At 40.5% G+C, this 23,716-nt stretch overlaps 1 pseudogene; it reads right to left on the reverse strand.

Annotated features, from left to right (window-relative positions):
• The window catches only part of LOC149228535 (uncharacterized), a 53,075-nt pseudogene extending 31,700 nt beyond the window's left edge, over positions 1-21,375 (reverse strand).
• Between the last annotated feature and the right edge of the window lie 2,341 nt (positions 21,376-23,716).

Genomic DNA, 23,716 nt, shown 5'->3' on the forward strand with positions numbered 1-23,716 from the left:
CAAATTCCTCTAACTATACAACTAGGGTAATCCTTACTCAACAAGGGAAACCAGTGGTGTTGGGTTGTGTTATATTCTTACCACGACTAACCTATGTAGTGAACTGCAGGGTTAGAGGGGGGGCGGAGCCCCCCCATCGTTGCGCCGATTACGCAGCGAGGGGGTCACAGGGGGGGTGGCAGCCCCCCCCTTCGTTGCGTCGATTGCGCAGCGGGGGGGTCACAGGGGGGGGTGGTAGCCCCCCCTGTACGGGGATTTGAGGAGGCGGGTAGCCCCCCTCTACAAGGTCCAGGGCAGCGCCCCAGGAGAAAAAAAAATTGGACCCTATATTAGGTTGGGAAGACCTACCTATCGTTTTGGTCCATGGTTTTGGAAACGATGGTTTTCATTCCATGGTATTGGATGCTTTGGCATGTATAAATATGTATTGTAACATTGAAAGGAATATAATGAAAAATCAAGCTGGTAGTCCCGGTTTTGGGATCCAGGGGAAAATCTCTGTGTATGTGTGTTTTATGTGTTATGCGCTCACATTGTTTATCTTTCTGTGTTTTAGAATTCGTATGCAGGTAATTTCTGTACAGGGTCAAAACCTATATTTGGTATCAGAGTTGTTTTGGCTTCAAGGGGATGCCTTAGTTACTGAGGGGTTTTGCTCAGGCCTGTGGTAGACCCTGTTCAGTGGGAGATCTGCGGGATCAATTCTGGTGGCGAAAGAATATGGCGAGTAGTGGAAAGATAGAGGTCGAGAAATTTAATGGTCAGAGTTTTGAGTTGTGGAAACTCAAGATGGAGGATCTGTTTGTGGATAAAGATCAGTGGATCACGGTAGATCCGGGTACTAAACCAATAGGAGTGTCCGATGAAGAATGGAAGAAGTTGGAACGAAAGGAAAAGAGCACAATATGATTATGTGTCTCAAATTCAGTATTGTTGAATGTGTCAGGGGAAGCTACGACGAAGGCTTTATGGTACAAGTTAGGGACTTTGTACCAATCTAAGTCTCTAGTGAATAAACTGTTCCTGCGGAAAAAGTTGTATAACCTGAGGATGAAAGATGGAGACTCGGTGACAGGGCATTTGAACGAATTTAATATTGTGGTAAGTCAGTTAGCATCTATTGATATTAAAATTTCAGATGAAGATAAGTGCATCAATTTGTTGTGTTCTATACTAGATTCATGGGATAGTCTGGTTATTGCAATAGGTAGCAATGCAACTGCCTTGCAGTTTGATGAAATAGTCTCATCCTTGCTGATGGAGGAGATGAGATGGAAAAATATGGAGAGCCAAAATGGTGATGCCTTGTCTGTACGAGGACGGTCCCAGAACAGAAACAAAAATAAGTCATCGTGTGGGAGATCTAAATCTAGAGGGAGATCTAAATCTCCAGGAAAACCTATACAGGTGGTGTGTTGGAAATGCGGAAAGGAAGGGCACTACAAAAGGTACTGTAAATTTAAATCTCCTGACAAAGGAAGGGATCTGATGATGCTTCTTCTACAGAGGCGAAAACCACCTCAAATGAAGGTTGGGATGTGTACTTGGCTTCTTCAAGTACACATGTAGATCATGAGGCATGGTTGATTGACTCAGGTGCATCCTTTCACTTCACTCCCCATAGAGAGTGGTTCTGTGAGTATGATAAATACGATAGTGGTGATGTCTTCTTAGGGGATGATAGGAAGGCCAAAATCGTTGGTTGCGGAAAAGTAAAGTTGAAGTTGGAAGGTGGAACGGTTAGAACACTTCCGAGTGTTCTGCATATTCCTGCATTAGCCAAAAATATGATTTCTGTAAGCAAGTTGGATGATGCAGGTGTAAAAATAGTGTTCAAGAAGGATACCTGCAAGATGGTTCGGGGAGCACTGGTATTGATGCGGGGAGTTCGGACTGGAACTCTGTACAAGCTGCAAGGTAGCACTGTTGTTGATGGGTGCAACAATTCTATGGTTCCTGAAAGTGGAGCAGAAAATCTAGTGGTCTCTGGAGAGAAGACCATGCTGTGGCATCAAAGGCTTGGACATATTGGAGAGAAGGGCCTTCGAATACTTCATGGTAAAGGAATGGTAGAAGGTATGAGTAATAGCTCTCTAGATTTTGATTTCTGTGAAAATTGTGTATATGGGAAGCAGAATCGAGTGAGTTTCCCCTCTGGTGGTAAGAGGGCAAAACATATATTAGAGCTTGTGCACAGTGATGTGTTTGGACCTGTGAAGGTTCCAACATTGGGTAAGTCTATGTACTATGTATCATTTATAGATGACTTCTCAAAGAATACATGGATATATTTCCTTAAGAAGAAATCTGAAGTCTTTGATAGGTTTAAAGAATTTAAGGCTCTGGTGGAAAACCAAACAGAGAAGAAGATAAAGGTGTTGAGGACAGATAACGGTGAAGAGTTTTGCAGTAAGGAATTTGAAGAATTTTGTAAGAAGTGTGGTATAGCACTGCAGAAGACTACTCCATATACACCTCAGCAAAATGGAGTTGCAGAAAGAATGAACAAGACGTTGATGGAAAGGGCAAGAAGCTTGCTCAGTGGTGTCAGGTTAGGACAAGAATTCTGGGCAGAGGCGGTGGAGACAACATGTTACCTGGGCAACAGATCACCTTCATCAGCGGTGGAGGATAAGACTCCACAAGAGGTATGGACTGGTAAGAAACCCTCTCTTTCACATCTGAGGGTATTTGGATGTGATGCATATGTACATGTTCCAAAGGAGAAACGAACCAAGTTGGATAGTAAATCTGAAAAGTGCATCTTTATTGGGTATAAGGATGGTTTAAAGGGTTATAAGCTTTGGAACCCAATAACAAGGAAAGTTGTGTACACCCGAGATGTGGTGTTCAGAGAGGTGAAATATATTATTAAACATGAAGCCCAACCAAAGGAACCTGAGAAGATAGAGTTTGATCTAAAGGACGAAGAATCAGACTCTACAGTAGAGGAGGAATTAGAAGATGAAGATCCACAAACTCTGAGTGTAAGAAGATCAGTTCGAGAAAGAAGGCAGCCAAAAAGGTATAGTCCATCTGCTTTCTGTTCAAATTTTTTTATTATCTATTACTGATGATGATCCCAGAATTGTGAAGGAAGCAGTAGATTCAGAGGATGGAAAACTCTGGAAAGAGGCCATGGTTGATGAAATGGCATCTTTGCACAAAAATGAGGCTTGGGATCTGGTGGAGTTGCTGGCTAGAAGGAAACCCATTGGCAGCAAATGGGTGTTCAAGAAGAAGACAAATGCAAAAGGAAACGTGAAGAAATACAAAGCTCGGTTGGTAGAAAAAGGTTATTCCCAGGTGCCGGGAATTGATTTTGGTGATATTTTTTCTCATGTTGCCAAGGTAACTTCTATTAGGTTATTTTTATTTGTTTTTGTTGCTTTTGATTTTGAGGTAGAACAGATGGGTGTGAAGACAGCATTTCTTCACAAGGATCTGGAAGAGGAAATCTACATGAAGCAACCTGAAGGCTTTGTGGTGAAGGGTAAGAAAGAACTGGTATGCAAGTTAAATAAGTCTCTGTATGGGTTAAAACAGTCACCAAGGATGTGATATCAAAAATTTGATACATTTATATGGGGACTTGGCTTCACCAGAAGCAAAGCATATCACTATATGTATTTTAAATTAATTGGTGACGATGTTATTTATCTGGTATTGTATGTGGATGATATGTTGCTGGTTGGAAATGACAAAGAAATTATCCATGAATTGAACACCCAATTGTCCTCCAAATTCGACATGAAATATCTTGGTGTTGCAAACTATATTTTGGGCATGGAAATTAAAAGAGATCAAGCAAAGAGGAAGCTCTAGTTAAATCAAAGGAGGTATGTCGAGACAATACTGCAGAGGTTTAATATGTAGGATAGTAAACTGATGAAGGTTCCATTCTTGTAGGTGTAAATTTATCTACTGAACAGTGTCCCAAGACACAAGAAGAGGAAGAGGATATGTCTCGTGTTCCATATGCAAGTGCAGTTGGTAGCCTAATGTATGAAATGGTCTGTACTAGACCAGATATTGCACATGCATTGGGAGTATTGAGCAGGTTTATGTCAAAACCAGGGAAGGAGCATTGGACCGCAGTGAAGCGGGTTTTTAGGTATTTGCGTGGCACTAGTGATTATGGTTTGTGCTACCAAGGAAGACCAAGGATTGGACAGAGTTTTGGAAATCCGTAGCTTTGTTGATGCAGACTGGGCTGGAGATTTGAATCAGAGAAGATATCCAAGTGGGTATGTGTTTAACCTATTTGGAGGTGCAGTCAGTTGGATGAGTAAAAAACAATCTGTAGTGGCACTATCAACTACAGAGGCAGAATACATGGCAGCCACTCATGAAATCAAGGAAGTTGTTTGGTTGTAGAGATTGTGTTCAAGTATGGGGTTAGTACAGGGAGCTATAAGGATAGACTGTGACAGCCAAAGTGCAATTTTCTTGGCAAAAAACCCTGCTTATCATTCAAAGACAAAGCACATTGATGTTCATTATCACTTTATGAGGGATATGATAGAAGACAAAAAGGTGTTGTTGGTAAAGGTGGACACTTTGAAGAATACTGTAGATGCATTGACAAACACTGTGAGCTCTGAGAAGTTCTCCTAATGTAGAGAAACAATGGGCATTTCAGGGCTGGAAAAATGACTAAGCTCTCCTGTGGACCCCTGTGGAAAGAAAACAAAAAGTGGGAGAATGTTGGGTTGTGTTATATTCTTTCCATGACTAACCTACATAGTGAACCGGGGGGTTAGAGGGGGGCTGGAGCCCCCCCTTCATTGCGCCGATTATGCAACGGGGGGGTCACAGGGGCGGCGGCAGCCCTCCTATCCGGGGGGTTTGAGGGGGGCGGGTAGCCCCACTTTATGGGGTCTAGGGTAGCGCCCCGGGAAAAAAAAAAAAAAAATTGGACCCTATATTAGGTTGGGCAGACCTACCTATGGTATTCAGTCCATGGTATTGGATGCTTCAGCATGTATAAATATGTATTGTAGCATTGAAAGGAATATAATGAAAAATCAAGCTGGTAGTCCCGGTTTTGGGATCCAGGGGAAAATCTCTATGTATATGTGTTTTATGTGTTATGTGCTCGCATTGTTTATTTTTCTGTGTTTTAGAATTCATATGTAGGTAATATCTGTACAGGGTTAAAATCTACAAGTGGCATATCACAGTGAGACACTTTCAGACACAGTCCGGAAGTATCCCATTTATGAAAATGAGATATATTCCATTATGCAAGCCTGCCGACAATGGAAGCATTACATTTTGGGGAAGGAAACAGTGATCCACACAAACCACCGAACCTTGCAGTTCATTCAAATGCAAGGGAAGTTGCAGAATGACCGTCATCAGAAGTGGTCCACATACCTACAACAGTTCCATTTGAATATCAAGTACAAGAAGGGCAGCACCAATAATGTTGCAGACTACCTTAGCTGACCACCGATCATGGCGTTAACGACCGTGATCAACTCTTATGGCACGAGACTTCTGATTGTCCAGTCCTCTACAAAAGCGACCCGGAATTTGGCCACACATTCCAGACACTCTTGGAGGGTCAGAAAGTTCCAGATTTTCACCTCTGGGATGCACTATTATGCCACTTGGGACGCCTTTGTGTTCCTTCAAGGAAGCATTCCAAGATGATTTGGTAACTGCACTACATTCGAGTCGTTGAGCATTTCGGGGTCGAGAAAACAGTGGCAGTATTGTAGAAGTATTTCTATTGGCTGAATCTTTGACAGGATGTCGGGAAGTATATCAGAGCCTACACTACCTATGCCATTACCAAATCGACCATCAAGAAGCAAGGCCTCTGTACTCCCTTGCCTACCCCTAGTTGACCTTGGGAATCCATCTCCATCGATTACATGTCGGGCCTTCCTTCTACTAAGCATGGCAATGACTGTTTTTTTGTGGTTGTCAAAAGATTCTCGAACATGGCCATTATGGTGGCCTGCAAGAAGAATATCATAGCAGAAGCCATTGATAAACTCTTCTTTGAACGAGTGTGGGTACACTTTAGGATCCCACAATTTATCATCTTTTAAACGAGTGTGGGTACACTTTGGGATCCCACAATTTATCATCTTAGATTAGTACAGCCTATTCCTTAGTACATTTTGGTCCAGTCTCTGGTCGATGTTGGACACCAAGCTCACTAAGTCCACAAATTTCCATCCCCAAATTGATGGCCAAACAGAGGTTGTCAACAGGATCCATACACATTCTACACATTCTACACATGTACACATTCTACACATGTACAACTCAAAGAATCCATGCACATTGGATGAGAGCCTCCCCTATGTCCATCACAGCTATAAACAAGCTCTCCATAGCTCGACTAGCCATAACCCTTTTCAAGTGGCCTTGGGATTCCAACCACTATGTCTAATTGATGTGTCCATAACATTTGCAGCTACTCAGGAAAATTCGGCTCATGTCAAGTCTAAAGCTGACAAGGCAAACAGCTTCATTTGCGCACATTTAGCACACTCACCAACAATTCCATGACATATTAGACAGATCCAATGCTAAGTATAAGCAACAGCATGATCATCATCGGGTTCCACACAAGTTCCAGGTTGGCGACAAATTTTGGCTACATTTGTAGAAGGACTGTAGAGCCTCTAACTTGCACTTGATTATCCATCATTACCTACAGCTTTTCTTCACTTATCCCTCTCTTTTGCTCTATTTTCCGCCCAGATCATTACATTTGATGTCTCTAAGCATAATTAGTTAAATTTGCTTATGTTTTACTGTTGGTTTAGATTTTTGACATATAAACAGAGTTTCCGCAGCTGTTCAGCAGTTCCGCAGCTGTTCAGCAATTCCGCAGCTGTTCAGAGATTCCGCAGCCTTTTTGTTGTTTGATATGCTCCACGTGTCCTCTCAAGGAACGAGCCACATGGGCATGTTGGGTTGGATGTACACATGGATTATATGCTATTGGTTGAGCCAAACCAGTCACGTATGCCCTTGGTCAACGTAGGTATTCCCTCGGTCAAACAGTCAAGTTCTGAACGGTGGCACAGGAGCCGTGAGCAGTTGGGACACGGAACTGTAGCTGGCACCTCTTCCATGCCACGAGAACAGCTAAAGACAGGATCCAAGCATAGATTTGTCTCCCATGATGACCGTTTCCCTTAAAAGTGCACGGATTTACCTACGTGTTTGCTGCACAAGCTAGTTAGCTATGACTGCGTGTTGCTGCGTAGTTAATAGGGTAGGCTGTAGTTGCTTAGTTCACGCAGAGAGTAGTTGCCTCTGTGCTTATAAATAAGCGTGTGCCAATGCTTGTAGATTAGCTTTTGGATTATTGTAATTGCTGTGCTGATTTTGTATAAAAACTCTGTTTTAGAAGGCTGTTCCTACAGCACTTTTCACTGTACTTTTGACATGCTGTTTTTATAAAAGAATACTGTTCTGTTCACCTTTTCGTAGCTGATCTTCTAAGTTGGTTGCGTGGATGGAGGGCCCCCATCTATGACAGCCCGTGTACATAGTGTTTGGTTTCATTTTCATGCTTTCAGCAATCTTTATTTCTTTTATCATGTATAATAGTTTGATTTCATGTCATTTTATTTCCAGCATTCATTTTAAACTGATCAGTATTCTTTTTGTAGGTTTTTAACCCGGGATTGTTTTGTCTTTGTGTATTTGCTTAATATCTGATGGTATTTTCAGTTGACATATTCAAAGTTGCTGCCTTTACTTTATTTTCATAGCTGATTTCTAGTTTAGTTTCTCAAAGTTGTCTGCTAACATATTGATGGTCTCTTTATCATAAATTGTTCATCTTTTAGAGATCAGAATACTAATAAATTACAGCTGGCTTTGAGTACTTTTTAGACTAATCTTTAACTACTTTCTAATCGTGCTTTACATAGTACCATATGTTGGAAGCAGAGAGTTAGGAAGAGCTGAACATTATAACTAGTCTTTAAAGTAGATTTTTCTCATTTTTGATCACTTTTTAAACTCATCTCTAACTACTTCCTAATCGTGTTTTACATAGTACCATATGTTGGAAGCAGAGAGTAAGGAAGAGATAAACATTATCATTGGTTTTTAAAGTGGTTTTCTTACCTTTTATTTGCAGCAGCATGAATGGTGTCTAGTGCCATTAGAAAGTGGTTCTTTGCTTTCAGTTCATTTCAAGTTATTTATTTCTTTCAAGCTTTTTCTTTGCAGTTTAGAAGGTAGTTAGAAATCACCTTTAACACACACTCACTCATCTAGAAATCACCTTACACACACACTCACTCATCTGTTTATAAAAACTCCTTTCCATCTTAGGAAGATAAATTGACCACAAACAACACCCCCAAACGACAAAAAGATCTAAGAGGTTGCTTAAGTACATATAGTACACCTTCACTTCATCAGCTTACGATCCCCGGGTTGACAATTAATGACATCAATTTAGAAACACTAAATTGACTAAACATTTTGGCGTCGTTGCCAGGGAAGTGAAATTAAGTAGCCATATCCTTAGAAAAAAAAACATAAAAATTTCAAGGAAAGAAGTTGATAACCTATCAAAGTATGCTCTCCTCTTGCACTGCAAGGTGATCTGGAGGATCAGAAAAGAGAAAGTTATTGATTTGGTAGTTTCTTGAGTATGCTCTCTTCTTGCACCGAGAGTGAACTGGAAGATCAGAAAAAGAACTATTAACTTGACTTGAAGAAAAATAATAAAAAAATGACATGCATAGAGCTAGAGATTCTAGGGGAAGGTTTTTAGCTAGAGCTCGAAGTTCAATTTTTACAAGTCCATCTGCTTCAAGGGATAGACAAGAGACACCTCCCTTATCTCCAACCGACACTCCTAGTCCTAGAATTCCTGGAATTCAAGAGCCAAGAGTTGACTCTCCTACACCTTCTATTGAATTTGAACCAGGAAGAGACTCTTCTCTTTCTCCTACAGAAATACCAATTATAATTGAGGAAGTGGAATCATCCAAAGAAGAAGGAGAAATCTCTTCTCATTCACCTTTTGTAGAAGAACCAGAAGATTTTGAAATCCCTAGGAGAACCATCATGGCAGAGGAAGAAGGAGGTGGTAGAGGTAGAGGTAGAGGAGGAGGAGGAAACAACAACAATAATAATGGAGGTAGAGGTCCCCTTGGAGGAGGAAATAGAGATGGGGATAATTCATTTGGGTTTCCCATTGTTAATGAGGATTCCCGAGCCACTATGAAAAACATATCACCATCTGTCCTCCCAAATTTCCATGGGTTAAGAACTGAGGACCCTGAAACATTTTTGTTTGAGTTTGAAGTGGTGTGTCGAACTTATGACTACCTGGATGACTCTCAGAAACTCAAATTGTTCCCTTCAACACTGAAGGATCAAGCCTTGAAATGGTTCATGGGGTTACTCACTCAATCCATTAGGTCTTGGGATGAAATGAAACAGACATTTTTGGATAGGTATTTGGACTATTGTATGCCTACTAATCACAAGGACGAGGTTTTTAAAATGATACAAAGAGAGGATGAGAGCTTAGAAGATTTACTTGAAAGATTTCAATATAATTTGAAAAGAGCAAAAATGAGTAGCTTGGATGAAGAGACCTTAAAATCCCTCTTATTAAAAGCCATTAGGGATGAATGGATAGATATCTTAAACATGATGGGGAAAGGCGATATTTCTCAACTTTCACTCAATGATATAGCAGAACTTTGTATCCATCTCTCAAGAGGCAAATCAAAAACTCAAAAAGGGCCTAGAGATCCTTCTCTCCTTAGGGCAAATAAATCTGCAACAGGATCAGTAAGTAGGGCTGAAATCGGCAATATGCTTGATGAATTCAAAACTGACATCTTAGGGAGTCTTAGTGAACAACTAGATACCCTTAAGATTCATAATAAACAAAAAGCAGAAGTTGAGGCTTTGGCCATTTTTTTCCCGAAATGTAGAAAGAAACATGCTTTAAGGGAATGTCCCTTGGACACACACGTTGTAGAAACATGTGTAATTTGCTCAGAAACTCATGAGACTAAGGATTGTCCTTCAATACCTGGCCTCAAAGCAGTCTTTCAAGAGGATCCAAGTACACTTGAATCTCTCTGTTTTATTGCAAGGAGACCTTGGCAAGGGCAACAGAATCAAGGGTTTAACAACTCTATGAATTCTCAATCCCAACCAAATTGGAATCCTTGGCAACAACCTTGGCCTCAACCTCAAAATGCTTTTCAAGCATGGATGCAAAGCATGCAAAATCCTTATGGGAGATTTTCTCAATTCTATCAATATCCTCCATCATTTCAGAATCAGCAGGCTCCACAACTTCCAAATCAAGGTCAACAACTATCATTGCCATACCCTCAACAACAACAACCTCCTCCACAAAATCAAAATTCTCAACTATCGCTTCAATCCCAGCAGAAATCAAATCAACTTCCCTCTCAGCCATTACCAAATCCAAATAATAGGAACCCTCAAAATGCTTACATGATGGAAGGTCAACCATTCCCTGCCTATATGGTTGTTCCTCTCAATGAAGTACAACTCAGATCAGGTAGAATCTTAGATCAACCTTCTACAAGTGTTCAACAACCAAGCATTTATGAGGAAGAATCTCTCAAAGTCAATAAAGGTTCTGAAGTATCACTTCAAAACCAAAATATCCAAAAAGAAAAAGAAAAAGAATCAACCTCTACAACTCCCATAGTTGAGCAACCTACACCTTTAGCTACACCTCCTTTTCCTGAAAGATTACAAATCGACAAAGGAGTGGAAAAGAAAATATGGGTGCCTGACTATAGTTTTCTAGATGAATTGAAGAATGTCTGTATCAAGATCCCCTTGTTACAAGCCATTAAGGAAATTCCCATTCTAGCGAAGACAATAAAGGAGTTGAGTTTGAAGAAAACAGGAAAGAGAACCAGAGATACCAAAAGGATACATCTAGTTGGAAAAATTGCAGACATTATGATGGGTAAGATTACCTTGCAAAAATATGTGGACCCCGGTAGCCCTATTGTCAAAACTCATATTAATGGGGTTGAAATACCAAATACTTTGATTGACTTAGGAGCCGCTATCAACATCATGAGTAGACAGACCATGGATCAGTTAAAGCTTCCTAACCTTCTCTTTACACCTACTTTACTGCAACTTGCAGATAGATCAATCATTAAACCTGATGGTGTATTGGAAGATATTCCAGTCTCCCTAGATTCTTGGGAAGATCCAGTTGATTTTATGATTTTAACTCCCAAGAACAATCTAGGAGGACATCCTCTTATTCTAGGAAGACCTTGGCTGGCCACAGCTGATGCTTTCATAAGTTGTAGGTCTGGGGACATGTATATATCAGATGGTAATTCCACCAAGAAATTCAACTTGTATCCTCCAGCAAAGGCAATAACAGAAATAGGAGAAGATGAGTGGGTTGATGATGAGGATACTATTCAACCTGTCCTAACCATCTCTGAGATCAGTGAGGATAGTCAAATTCTAAATACATTAGAAAATTTTGAAATACCTTTAGAATATGACTCTACACACTTTCAGTTAGATGCAGACATTGAATATCTCTCCTCTAGACAGATGTCTCTCTTCTCAATGGAAGAGTTTGGTAGTTCTACAGTTGAAATCCTTCCAGGAAAACCATTGAACATTAACAAAAACTTGGAAAGACCACAACAAGAAGAATTAACTAAACTGTTGCAAAAACATTCCACTGCATTTGCATGGGAATACACTGACATGAAAGGAATCGATCCTAATACTTGTATTCATCACATCTATATTGAAGAAAACAGCAGACCTATTAGGCAACCACAAAGAAGGATGAATCCAAACCTTAGGGAAATCGTGAAAGAAGAACTCCAGAAATTGCTCAAGGTAAACTTCATTTACCCCATTTCAGATAGCCAATGGGTTTCTCCCTTGGTTATAGTGCCCAAAAAGAATGGTAAATGGAGAGTTTGCATTGATTATCGAGAATTGAACAAGGCAACCTTAAAGGATCATTTCCCTCTACCTTTTATTGATCAGGTACTAGACACTTTAGCAGGTAAAAAGTATTTCTCATTCTTGGATGGTTTTAGTGGGTATAATCAAATTCAGGTAGCACCTGAAGATCAAGACAAAACCACATTTACTTGTCCTTGGGGAACTTTTGCCTACCGAATACTCCCTTTTGGATTGTGCAATGCACCCGCTACATTTCAAAGGGTTGTACTAGGAATCTTTTCAGATCTGATTCATGATTGTGTAGAGGTATACATGGACGATTTCACAGTTTATGGTAATACATTTGAAGAAGCTTTGGAAAATTTGGAAAAAGTACTGATAAGATGTAAGGAAACAAATCTTTCTTTAAGTCATGAAAAGTGTTTTATGATGTTTAATGAAGGGATTGTTTTAGGACATCATATTTCAGGAGATGGGATTAAGGTTGATAGATCCAAAGTTGAAGTCATCTCTAAGTTACCTGTTCCAAATTGCCAAAAGATGTTAGAAGTTTTCTTGGGTTTACTGGATATTACAGAAGATTTATTGAAAACTTCACTAAGATAGCATCTCCTCTTTTCAAATTGCTTACCAAAGACTGTGAGTTCAAATGGGATCCTGAGTGTCAATCTGCCTTTGAAGCTTTAAAGACTAGAATATCTGAAGCACCCATCTTAAGGGGGCCAAATTGGAAACTCCCTTTCCACATTTCTACTGATGCTTCAGATACAGCTCTAGGAGCTATTTTGGGACAAAAGGATTTGATCCCTTATGCCATTTATTATACAAGTAAGAATTTGACTCTCACTGAGTTAAATTATACTGTTACAGAAAAAGAGTTCTTAGCTGTGGTACATGCGATCAATAAGTTTAGACACTACATAACCGGCTATGAAACCTTTGTCCGTACTGATCATTCTGCCATAAGATATTTAATGAACAAACCTGTTACCAATGGTAGAGTTACAAGATGGCTTTTACTCTTACAAGAATTCAACATTACTGTGTTAGATAGACCTGGAAAACAAAACACAGTAGCTGATTTCTTGTCTAGAATCCAAAACACTAATGAGGATTCTCCAGTAGAAGATAAGTTTCCAGATGAATACTTGTTTGCAGTAACTACCAAGACTCCTTGGTATGCAGATATGGCTAATTATCTAGTTACAGGGAAGCTTCCTCTACACTTATTTCCTAATGAAAAGAGGAAAATCATTCAGGAGAGTTCACATTATTCTTGGATTTCTAATGAATTGTTCAAAACAGGGCCAGATTGTATAATCAGAAGGTGTGTTCGGGAAGATGAAATGCCTGACATCCTTAAGGCATGTCATGATGAACCATGCGGCGGGCACTTTGCTGACAAGAGGACAGCCTATAAAATCCTTTCTCTAGGATATTATTGGCCTTCTCTCTTTAAAGATGCAAAGCAGTATGTTAGAAGGTGTGACAGCTGCCAAAGAGTTGGGAAACCAACTCCTTCAAATGAAATGCCACTACAACCTCAGGTATGCATCGAACCCTTTGAGAAATGGGCTCTAGATTTCGTTGGACCAATTAATCCACCATCAAAGCAAAAGAAGTATATACTGGTTTGTACTGATTATGTTACTAAGTGGGTAGAAGCCAAGGCATTGCCTTCTGCCACTGAAAATTCAGTTGTTCAATTTATTTTTGAGGATATTTTCACTCGTTTTGGTGTCCCAAGGGAAATTGTAACAGATCAGGGCAGCCAATTTACATCTAAATTGATGGAGAAGCTGATGGAGGAATATAAGATCAAGCACAGAACATCTACTCCCTACCATCCGCAATCCAATGGCCAAGTGGAATCTACCAATAAAGTTCTTGAAGGCATTATCACCAAGACTGTTCATCTTCATAGAAGAGATTGGGCGGAAAGGCTTCCTGAAGCCTTATGGGCCTATCGAACCACATGGAGGAACACAACAGGACATTCTCCCTATGAACTTGTTTATGGGAAGGAAGTCCTGCTCCCCATTGAGTTCCAAATCAAGACCTTCAAGATGGCAGTCCAATTGGGAATGAGCCTCTCAGAAGCCCAAAAACACAGAATGGACCAGCTAAATGAGCTAGATGAAATAAGACAAGATGCAATTCTAAAGACCGATCTAGTTCAGCACCAAAGATCTAAATGGCATGATCGTCATATCAAAGAAAGAAAGTTTCAGAAAGGAGATTGGGCTCTATTGTTTGATTCAAAGTTTAAGGACTTCAAAGGAAAATTTCAAACTCATTGGCTTGGGCCATATGAGGTTGATGAAGTCTTTAGTAATGGAGCAGTTCGAGTGAAAACTATTGATGAATTTCATAATCCTCTGATTGTGAACGGCCATAGATTGAAAATCTACCAGAGGCCACTCTCAAAAGAGGAATTTGTCAAGTTGTTTAAAGAAGATTCTGCAATCAGGTTGGTGGAGAAGGATTCTTCTCCTCCATCAGCCTAATCTTTGGTTTTTGAAAAAAAAAAGAAAAAAAAAAAAGATAAGAAAAAAGAAAAAAAAGGGAATAAGTGTATAAGCCTGAAAACCAATCTCTGATTGGCAGTCTTATGCAGAAAACCTGAGGTGAAAATCAGGGTCACCTGACACCTCATGTTTTCCAAAAAAAAAAAATCTCTCTCTCTTCCATCTCATTTCGCCTTTTCATCCACTTCATTCACCATCTTATTCATTCAACCACTCTCACTCCACCTCATTTCTTTTCATTCATCCATCCATTACATTCCATTCCATCAATAAAGTCATTGTCAGATTTATTTTTACGCAGCTAAAGTTGTTTTGTGCAGTCAGAAGGGTATTTCTGCAGTTTCTGCAGCTGAGGAGCAATTCCGCAGCCAATATCCCAATTCCGCAGCCAATACACTTTCTGTACCTGCATAAAAAAAACACAGTCTGTTTAAAGAAGGAATCTGCAGTCCAAAGGTCATGTAGCAGCAACAAATAATGAAAGGGTAATGTCAGATCAGCAAAAGGAATCAAACGCGGACACCTAAGGTATGATCTAATCTCTAAACCTATGGTTATAACATTTTGCATAGTTTACGGGTTGTGTTTTTTGCCATTCAATGTAATGATTGCCAATTCTCTCCATTACTCGACCAAAATCCCCGTATCTCTCAGCCTTAACAGCCACCATTCATCACGATTTAAAACCCCACACACGGCTGCGTTTCCATTCAAATTTTTGTACCTAAGTGACGTAGACAATTGTACTACGACTCTCTGCGTTATGATTCCGCAGCCAAATGTACACTCATGACCGAAGTTGAAGGACTTAACCGTTTCTTCCCATCATTCATAACCCTCCTACGCATGTATTATCTCATTCACGCAGTTGTTTCACTTCCGCATTTTTCTTGCTTTCCACTGCTCTGCCTTATTCACCACTCTGTCATCGTAACCATACTCTGTTTCGTTTCTCTCCTCTGCTAAACTTTGACCTCTGTTGTGAATGTATTACGGCTGTTGTGTTGAAGCCGTAAGTCTATTGTGTGGAAACCACTGTTGAAGCCGTAAAGCTGTTGAGTTAAAGCCACTGTTGAAACCGTATAACCCTTTCTCAAAGAGTATTAAAACAGAGCCAGAGAATCGATGGGTAAACTTCTGAGGGCAGAGCCAGAGGGCTCCAAATTTCTGGAAGGATATCCCCAAGTCAAAGACCCTTTGCAAAAGGCAAATTGGCTCCAGTGCATTCAAAAGTTCAAGGGTTATCATAGAGAGGTCACAAAGACTTTTGCACGTTCTTTCAAGGAGAAAGACAACCAAGTGGAGATAGGAGATCTGAAATTCACAGTCACCGAGAGCAGTTTGGCACAGGCCACTTCACTACCACAAACTGAGGAGAGATGGTTCAAAAACCGATCAGGTCAAGACCAGCAATGGAAGCAAATTCTGAAGAATCCAGGTATGGACACTAGCATCTTTACAAAAGGAATCCCTGTTAATCTTGTCAAAGAAGAATGGACAGCTCTGCTTCTACTAGTACAAAAATTCTTTACATGTGAGGGAAGGTTTGGAGTTCTATATGTTTATCATGCCAAAATTATGATGCATTTCTTAGGAGAGCATGACATTAACCTTCCATACTTTTTACTCTCAAGCCTTAGAAAAATGTGCTCAATAGTCCAAAGAAATCCAAGAAACATTGAGCCACATTTATACCATCATGGGCTTGTCAAAATACTAGTTGAAGAACAGTTAAAGGCCAAAAGGGATACCTGGGAAAGATTTCTTGTGAGAAACCACTTTGAAGAAAAAGGAGAAACCTCTGTGCCTAGAAAGAGTAGAAGAAAAAGAGAAGAGGTTACCCCTGAAACTGCTGTCCAAGAAGAAACTGTCCAAGACCTTGTTGAAGAAGAAAATGTTGCCCATCATTCTGAACATGAAATTGACCCTGAACCTGCTGAATACATTGATCAAACAGCTCAAGGAATCATTGCAGAAACCCTGCAAGAAATTGTACAAGAAGCTGCTCAAAAGAAAAAGGAGAATAGGAAGAAACAAAAGAAAAATAAAGGAAAAGCCATAGCCCAAGAAACCTACCTTACTCCTGAGAATTCTAGTGAAGAGGACACTCAGCCATTGGCACATAGGTTGGCCCAACTTCATGAGGCTACCCTTTCCAAGAAGATGCAAAAACAAAAACAGAAGCAACAAAAAGAAAAACAGAGCATCACCACCGTGAGAAGGAGCAGCATGTTACAAAGAAAAATGGGGGCCACAGAGAACAAAGAGTCATTCTTTATTGACTTGAGCACACCTCAAAAGGTTGCTACAAGACTTGACTTTGAGAAAAGCTCTCCACATGTTGAGCAGGTTGAGACTAGCCCTCCACGTGAGGAAAATCCTTTTGAGCATGAGCCTGAATTTGAGCATGAGCCTAGTCCAAAGAGGTCACTAGAGATTGACCCAGACCAGCAAAGAGTATATAACTACCTGGAAACATTAGAACAAGCTGCTGCTGGTCCAAGCACGGTTCTACCTCTTGAACAGCAAGTTCAATCACTGAAGCAAGAAGTATTTGAGCTAGAGGTACTAAATCGCCACATCAAACAAGAAAATGAAAGACTGAAGGAACAGAGCAATGTGGACAAGATGGTCCAAGATAACACCATGCTTCATATGGGCCTTTGGCAAAAGGAAAACAAAAAGCTCAAGAAGAAATGCAGAAAGTTAAACAGAGCTTTGATCAATTTAAAATTCAGATGTTTGATGAAAAGACCAAGAGTCAATGTGGCCACACAGAGGAAGAAGAGAAGACTAGATGTCTTAGCAGAGGCATCTCAGCAGGTGGACTAAACAATGTTTTCGTTGCATGAGGACATGCAACACCCTCGTAGTGGGGGTATGTAGAGCCTCTAACTTGCACTTGATTATCCATCATTACCTACAGCTTTTCTTCACTTATCCCTCTCTTTTGCTCTATTTTCCGCCCAGATCATTACATTTGATGTCTCTAAGCATAATTAGTTAACTTTGCTTATGTTTTACTGTTGGTTTAGATTTTTGACATATAAACAGAGTTTCCGCAGCTGTTCAGCAGTTCCGCAGTTGTTCAGCAATTCCGCAGCTGTTCAGAGATTCCGCAGCCTTTTTGTTGTTTGATATGCTCCACGTGTCCTCTCAAGGAACGAACCACATGGGCATGTTGGGTTGGATGTACACATGGATTGTATGCTATTGGTTGAGCCAAACCAGTCACGTATGCCCTTGGTCAACGCAGGTATTCCCTCGGTCAAACGGTCAAGTTCTGAACGGTGGCACAGGAGCCGTGAGCAGTTGGGACACGGAACTGTAGTTGGCACCTCTTCCATGCCACGAGGACAGCTAAAGACAGGATCCAAGCATAGATTTGTCTCCCATGATGACCGTTTCCCTTAAAAGTGCACGGATTTACCTACGTGTTTGCTGCACAAGCTAGTTAGCTATGACTGCGTGTTGATGCGTAGTTAATAGGGTAGGTTGTAGTTTCTTAGTTCACGCAGAGAGTAGTTGCCTCTGTGCTTATAAATAAGTGTGTGCCAACGCTTGTAGATTAGCTTTTGGATTATTTTAATTGCTGCGCTGATTTTGTATAAAAACTCTGTTTTAGAAGGCTGTTCCTACAGCACTTTTCACTGTATTTTTGACATGCTGTTTTTATAAAAGAAGACTATTTTGTTCACCTTTTCGTAGTTGATCTTCTAAGTTGGTTGCGTGGATGGAGGGCCCCCATCTATGACAGCCCGTGTACATAGTGTTTGGTTTCATTTTCATGCTTTCAGCAATCTTTATTTCTTTTATCATGTATAATAGTTTGATTTCATGTCATTTTATTTCCAGCATTCATTTTAAACTGATCAGTATTCTTTTTGCAGGTTTTTAACCCGGGATTGTTTTGTCTTTATGTATTTGCTTAATATCTGATGGTATTTTCAGTTGACAGATTCAAAGTTGCTGCCTTTACTTTATTTTCATAGCTGATTTCTAGTTTAGTTTCTCAAAGTTGTCTGCTAACATATTGATGGTCTCTTTATCATAAATTGTTCATCTTTTAGAGATCGGAATACTAATAAATTACAGCTGGCTTTGAGTACTTTTTAGACTAATCTTTAACTACTTTCTAATCGTGCTTTACATAGTACCATATGTTGGAAGCAGAGAGTTAGGAAGAGCTGAACATTATAACTAGTCTTTAAAGTAGATTTTTCTCATTTTTGATCACTTTTTAAACTCATCTCTAACTACTTCCTAATCGTGTTTTACATAGTACCATATGTTGGAAGCAGAGAGTTAGGAAGAGATAAACATTATCATTGGTTTTTAAAGTGGTTTTCTTACCTTTTATTTGCAGCAGCATGAATGGTGTCTAGTGCCATTAGAAAGTGGTTCTTTGCTTTCAGTTCATTTCAAGTTATTTATTTCTTTCAAGCTTTTTCTTTGCAGTTTAGAAGGTAGTTAGAAATCACCTATAACACACACTCACTCATCTAGAAATCACCTTACACACACACTCACTCATCTGTTTATAAAAACTCCATTCCATCTTAGGAAGATAAATTGACCACAAACAACACCCCCAAACGACAAAAAGATCTAAGAGGTTGCTTAAGTACATATAGTACACCTTCACTTCATCAGCTTACGAGCCCCAGGTTGACAATTAATGACATCAATTTAGAAACACTAAATTGACTAAACAAGGACCACCTCGCTAGGCCCCACAACAAGCTTCACCTGCTCTGATATGGGCCATACACCATCACCAAGGTAGTAGGGGGCAATGCCTTCAAGCTCATTATTCCACAATTCCTTGGTATGCACCTAGTGTTCAATGTGGACCGCCTTTAGCCCTACTTTCCACCATTGTTGGACACATCCGACATTGCAAAACAACTCACACCAAAAAAGTTAAACCCAAACTACATGGTACAAGGCAAAGTTGATCAGATCATGGACACACAGATCAATAACACCCGACAATAAAGGATCCAACTATATTAATTTTTCAAAGCAGGGCAAGTGGCTCACCTGGGACCAAGTTTAACAGAAGTTTCCTCATCTCATGGAGTAACTCAACACAATGGGGACCATTGCTTCCTAAGGGGGGAGGAATGATCTAGGTGTATATTGGGGGCCACCCACCTATTCCACTTGGACCTCCACCTTTTTTTTTTAGTTCTTCAGTTTCCTTAATTATAGCACAATTTAATATTTTTGGCAATTTTTTGGGTCCTGAAATTTCGGAGCCATTTTGAGGCCCTAAACGATGTTTTTTTGGAAAATCACCAGTGGCTAATATGAGTTTTTAACTTGATATTCATTGTCAACAGTTTTATTCCTCGAATAGATATTTCTAACAAGGTATCGTGTGCATCAAACGAAAATCGTATGCCAAAGTTACAACCCCGGGAAGTTGATATACCAATTTACCCCAACGGGACCTATTGAGTCTTGAAAATGTCATTCATTTCCATTACACTTTCACTATTATGTCCATTATATCACCTCCATTTCACTACTATGTCACCACATTCATCCCACTTTCATTATCATTGGGCCACATTTATGTTTTTCCAATATTTATTAATTCTAAGCCTTTTAAGTGAATTTGTGGTTAAAAATTAGAAAATAATGTGCATATGCTTATACCTAACAAATGGGTTGAGATTGTTGACATGTGTAGGTTGAAAGGAGGCTTCTAGAAGACCCTTATGTCGCACTCTAAGGCCAAATTCGAATTTGAGTGGAAAGAATCATGGGATCATGAGGATATGTGTCACATCTCCTAATTGTATTGTAATTCTAAGAAGACATGTGTCTTATCAGTTCCTATTTTGATTAGGACTCTAGAGGTAGAGGGAGAGATTCATGGACTCTCATTAATGAGATGGCTTCTCATCTTTTTGTATAAATAGGAGATCTCTATCCTTCATTTGTTAGTCTTTTAGCTTGTGAGTTCTTTAGCTTGGAGTTTGTAGTTCTTCCTTGATGGCTTTTGAAAGCTTTGGACAACTTTGTTGTACTTTGTAATTTTTAAGAATTTGAATAAAGATTTGATGTTCTCAACATAGAAGGAGATGTGAAGTAGATGTCATGGAGCATATTAGAATGTAAGGTAGAGTAGATTTCATTTTGTAAATTTTGCTTTGATTTCATTATGTCATTTGATTGCTTTCAAGTTTGATAGATTAGATTTTTCATTCATGCAATTTTAATTCATGCAAGTGTGTTCAACCGGTTGATTGTAGATTAGTAATGCACATAGCTTTTTAATGACTAATGACATGATGGAATCATCTTGTCCTTCTGTTGATTTATTTTCTGAGTTCAAATTCCAGCATTGTTATTTCTTTCAGTTTTGTTTTGTTCATTTACTTTTCTGCAAGATAGATATTAGACTGCTCATGTCATTTTTCAGTTACCTCCTATAGTCAGAGTGACTCAAATGGTGAGGGATTGAAGTATGAATGCGTAGTTTGATATTAGTTTATTTTTCTGCAAGTTAGTTATTGAATTACTCATGTCATTTTCATTTACCTCCTATAGCTAGAGCGACTCAAATGGTGAGGAATTGAAGTATGAATGCGTAGTTTGATATTAGTTTATTTTTCTGCAAGTTAGTTATTGAATTGCTCAACCAAAGAATGCAAATTTGGTAGTTGCTTATAGATGAAGAAAACATGGTCTTAGGGGGATATGTTGAAGAAACAATATTGGCAACAATGGAAGCATGGATAGTGCTCATGATGATAAAAATTTACGAGCGATGGAGTCCCCTGCCGCTGGAAACCCTGCGACCTGAGCTTTTGGCAGGACCGCTGCCGGGCCGCAGCCTCTGCTGCGTGCCTTCCCGCCCTTTACCCGCCTCCCCTGCGCTCTGGGCCATCTGCCCGGCCTCTTTCAGCTCGCGCTGCCCCCGTGGGCAGCCTCACGCTCCTCTCTTCTTGCTGGGCCTCCTGCTCATTCCCCCTCCCTTCCGTCTTCGTTGGAGCTACTCGGATACGATGGGCTCCCCAGGATCTGGACAAGCTGACATGGAGAAAGCTTTTGCAACACTCATTCCAGAGAACAACGCTGAAAGGATCCAACCCACTGCCACAAAATTTATTAAGAAGCTTGACGAAATCCCGGAAATCCCTCTCCCCCCAACCCTCCCAAGGAGATCCGCTGTTGCCTTGGCAGAACGTGGGCTGGTTGGACAGTTCACGGGGTTATGGCCTTCCCCTAGAACGGTTCAGCGTTGGGTGGAAAGAAACTGGAACGCCATGGTTCAGGGGAAAATAGCGATACGGTTTTGTGGAAGAGGCTTCTTCACCTTCCTCTTCGAAACAATTGAGGACCGAAATCTAATTTTCAGGAATGGACCATACTTCATGGACACCAGAGGTCTATATCTCAATCGCTGGACCCCGGACTTCGACCCAGAAATGGACGTCCCCAACGCAGTCCCCGTTTGGGTTCGTCTTCCGCATCTGCCGCTTCACTGCTGGGCAGACGAATCAGTTAGAGCAATCGGAAACGCAATAGGAAAGTATGTGGACAGATCGGAACCAAAAGAAAACATGCATGCATGTGCTAGGATCTGTGTTGAAGTGGACTTGGGAAAAGGGCTACCAGAAGCAGTCAAACTTAGAGTGGATCAGTGGACGCATATTCAACAGGTGGACTACGAGCAACTCCCCTTCAAATGTAAGGTATGTCATGAATATGGTCATTTCGCAAATAGGTGCTCTAAAGCTAGATCAGAAACTAACGCCAACCCTGAATCCCAAGAGGAAGAATGGGAAGTTGTCAGGAAAAAAAAGAAATCAAACCCTCCCCCAGAACCAGAGGCACCCCTCTCTGAAACCCCTCCCCCCCCCTCTGTCCCCGCAAGCATAGACCAATCCATCCCCTCATCCTCCAACCCTTTTGAAACCCTAGCCTCAGAGGAACCCTCATCTCCCCCTCCATCCCCCAAGTGCATCAGAACCCCCCCCTCCTCCCCACCTCAGGCTTCCCCTCCTCACACAGTGGAAAGGATCATAACAAGAAACAAAACAAAGGAAAACATTGTAGCCACGGATCCCCCAAGGAAAGCTGGAAGAAAGTCAAACAAGGAGATAAGAGATGAGAATGCAGCAAAAGAGATGACCACAAGAACTCAACAACCAATAGATACATATCTGGACAAGAACAGGGGAATCGGCGAGAAGGCGAAGGAGAAAAGCGGGAACCACAACAAAACAGGTAAATGATGATTTTGGTCTCTTGGAACTGTAGGGGGATGGGCTCCTCCCTTAAGACAAACGCAGTCCGAGATCTAATTAAATCAGAACAACCAGACTTCCTCCTACTCCAGGAGACCAAAATCAGCGACCAAGAATTTCAACACAGCATTTCAAAAAACAGAAGGTATGAAGGAATAGCCACGAGCGCCTTAGGAGCTTCAGGAGGCATAGGAGTATTATGGAAAAAAAGCAACTGGACTCTCATCAGTAATATCCAAAGCAGATGGTGGATCAGAATCGACATGCAAAGCACAGACCAGAAGGAGGAACTCACAATCTACAATGTGTATGCACCTCCCCACTTCAGAGACAAGGCCGAATGTTGGGATTCTCTGAAAGCAGACATAGAGACCTCACAAGGGGAGAAAATTTTCCTTGGAGGAGACTTGAATCTAATTAGGAACGCAGAGGAAAAACTAGGAGGGAAGTATTTCACAGACCCACTCAGAGACAAATTGGAGGAAATCATCCAAGCTCACAAATTCATAGATATCCCTCCACAAAATGGGCGATATACGTGGTCAAATAAGAGGACAGGAAGGAGTAATATTAAAGAGAGACTTGATAGAATTCTTGTTCAAGAAAGTGCTGCAATCAACTTTCAAAGGATCCACAGCTCAATCATACAGGGATACACTTCGGACCACAAGCCTGTGGCACTGCACTTAGAAAAAGAGGAGGACCTGGGGCCGCTTCCCTTCAAATATAACAAGGTCTGGGATGCCAATGAGGATTTCAAATCCCTGGTGAAAGAAACATGGAGGACTGAGATAATAGGATCTCCTCATTTTGTATGGGAATCAAAAATTAAACAACTAAGGATGGCCATAAAAAAATGGGCGAGAAACTATGCTAATGAGGAAAGGAGGGTTAAAAACGAGCTGCAACGAAATCTGGAGAAATGGAACCAGGATAAGGAGACAATACAAGAAACGGAGGAGGATCAAAGAATAGAAG

The sequence above is a fragment of the Pinus tabuliformis genome, chromosome J (assembly GCF_031772625.1).
Source record: "Pinus tabuliformis cultivar Carrire ecotype Pingquan chromosome J, CPIR1, whole genome shotgun sequence".
Classification (NCBI taxonomy): Eukaryota; Viridiplantae; Streptophyta; class Pinopsida; order Pinales; family Pinaceae; genus Pinus; species Pinus tabuliformis.